Source organism: Hermetia illucens, chromosome 1 (assembly GCF_905115235.1).
Source record: "Hermetia illucens chromosome 1, iHerIll2.2.curated.20191125, whole genome shotgun sequence".
In the NCBI taxonomy this organism is placed as follows: domain Eukaryota; kingdom Metazoa; phylum Arthropoda; class Insecta; order Diptera; family Stratiomyidae; genus Hermetia; species Hermetia illucens.
The window spans coordinates 93,470,007-93,473,095 of NC_051849.1; positions in this window are offsets into that span (position 1 = coordinate 93,470,007).

Sequence of the window (3,089 nt, forward strand, 5' to 3'; positions counted from 1 at the left end):
ATACAATTTTTTGAAATTTCTGTTGCAATCCCAAACATACTCGAGGCACGTGACGTCAGGAATCACAGAGAGACAATCAATTGGTACTATTTCAAGTTGAAGCAAAGAGGAAGAGGGTATTCTTTTCTTTCTTTTCTAGTTGTCATGAGGGCGGCGTTCTTATCAAAGGTATTTTGTTACCATTATCTATTCCTTTTTTTCGATTTATTATTTTCTTTCTGAGTTATCTCGGAGAATTTTCGAATTTTACGTACATGAATTTTACGTACAAGCATTTTAGACTCGGACGATCCAACCTATTTAGCAAAAAACAATAAGGCTTTCAGGAGTTCGTAGGAGTAAGCCGGGCATGTTTTTGTGAGAAACCCCTTATGGAAGGTTGCACTCACAGCATTCCATTCGCTTTTTCATAATGAGGTGGTTACAAACGTGGGTCGCGGCAAGTCATGCAGGGGACTCATCTGCTTCTTGTTGTAAAAATAAGTACGCAACAAGTCTACTTCAGAATTAAAATGCTGAACGTTCCACAGATTGCTTTCCTTCATGGTGAAGTTGTTCATATGCCAATAAAGAGATTGCGAACACACCAGAATCGGTTATTTTATATTTCTCGGAGATATGCGGGGCATGTGACTCCCGATAACCTTTGCGGATGGATTCCCTTCAGCCTAAACCAATTTTGACCCGAAAATGTTCGGGAAAGCGCATTCGCAACCGACTGTTTTCTCTATACGAGCTTCACCGAGTGTAGGATTCAAGAGATCCGCAATGCCACCGTCCCAGCGAGACGGCAATGTCAAAATTACTCAATGAGGTGACCAGGTTTCAGCGGAGCTCCATCAATCACTACCGCCTCCTTGCAAACTGTCCCGTGGACGGGTTTCCATAACACCTTTAAATGGGTAAGAGAGGTGTTTTCTGGCTCTCCGGTCTGGATACGTAATGTGTAATGCCCTACTAGAGTATAATCACCACACTCAAGATGTGCTTCGTAGCCACGCACTAACGACCCTGGCAACCTCAGAAGCTAAAAGATACGAAAATGTATCATATATATTTAATTCAGTTTACTCAACAATTGCATTGATTTACCCCATCCCTTCAGAAAATATTGAATTCGTGTATTGAAAGTCAAAGGAAGTGGATGAGCACAGCTTCAAAATTGCCAGGAATAAAGAATAATTGCAAATTACCTAGTGGCTGCGCGATCCATGGGGATATACCTAGTAACTTCGCCAGAGAAGAATCACTATAATCTGATACCTAAGTATCTTATGAATATGTAGGGAAAACTGCACCCAGACTAATTGTGTCTACTATTAAGCCAGAGAAGCGACAACCCACTAAAGTAGTGATTCTCTTGTGGGCTACTTGGTTTCGGATTTAGTTAAAGTTTTAACTCCTTGTCGAAAAAGGGATAAATGGAGTAGAGATTTACAAATGGCTACCATGCCTCCGAGGTTTACTGATCGTTCAGCTACAACCATTTACTTTGTATTCTGCAGTGTGCAAACGCTTCTCGACGACGGTATCAAGGGTACCCTGAGTGCTAGCTTGCTCTTACTTCAACAAGAACTTCAGCAATATAGACTTAAAGAAGAAAATGATTCTGTGTGACGCTCTTCTCTCTCTTGCGCACTGTGCCATTGCACCCTGGTAAGCCTGCTGGAAGTAAGCGTGATTGTGGAGTCGGATGATGTTTGCTGCGCCCACTATGCGCGGGTCCCTGAATACCGAAACGGTATCAGACAAAATATTAGCTGGGAAAGTCCAGTGCAGAACGAGAAACATCTCAATGGTAAAATGTTATGCACCAACGGAGACTTCCTTGGTCGTTTGCCAGTGAGGAAACTATCTCACAGACTGGACGGAAGATACTTTAAAAAGGTTGCCGGAGAATATTGATGAGCATTGGATCGTCACCGTAAGTGCTCTTTCCTTTGACACAAGTCAAATTGTTGATCAATACTCCTTGGAGACAGATCGATTGTAAGAATTTGAAGGCTCTTATCACCGCTACTAGTAGGGCGGACGTGATGGACTTAAGTTTCAGCGTCTGGAAAAATGCAACGTAATATGCGTCGCGGCAAGAAGAATTGTGCTATTGCGCTGGGCTGATGCCCATGAGGTGCATCGTAAACGCCTTGCTCAAGTGCAGAGGCGGGGAGCTTTGCGAGTGGCATCTGCTTATAACACTGTCCACCAACCAACTGTGATGGTGATGGGAGTGATCAACGTTGCCCTCCTCTACCGCCGTAAGGGCGAAAACTTAAGAGAGGTGGCAACTTTCTTGGCAGATGGGCTGCGCGCCTCATCGACAGTTTAGACCCGTGGTTGAACCGAACGCACGGTGAGATTGACTATTTCCTTACACAACTTCTAAGGCGGCATGGATGTTTTCACTCTTGCCTGCACAGAATTGGGAATCCTGAATCTCCTGATTGTGTTCTGCAATGGAGTGGCGGACGACGCTGAACACACCTGCTTCTCTTGCGAGAGGTGGGACGGCTTTCGTCAGCAGCTTTATGCAGACACAGCGGAGCCCTCTCCAGACAACATTGTCAGAGAGATGCTGAAGAACACTGGCAGCTGGAATCGTAATACGGAATTGTTCACGGGAGCTCCTGCAGCCTGTCCAGACCCGCTGCTTCAACTTATTCTGAAATCGTGAAGGTGCCATATGTTTCCCAATTAGTGGATAGTTGCATTCTGGGGCCGATACTATTTCTTCTTGTTATCAAAGGCGTTCCCCATGCTACCTTGCCTGGAGGGCATGGGACAGACAACAACTCAACCACGTTATTCAAAGCTTCCAAGCCTACGTTCTTGTCTTAGATAACACAACTAAGAGGAGTAGTCTGGCCCGACATGTCGACAATCCAAACACAACTCCAATGTTGGATGTGTCATGCAATAGTATCCACGATCCCACCGAGTGAATTGCCCAACGAACAAATTGTGAAAAACAATATAGTAGGGATGGAGGGAATTCAACCATATTTCGCTGAACAGTCAGCAATGAGGCAAAAATGTTTTGGATGCGTCATGGCGAGGTAAATCGTTTCGACATGAACGTTTCCATGCCGCTT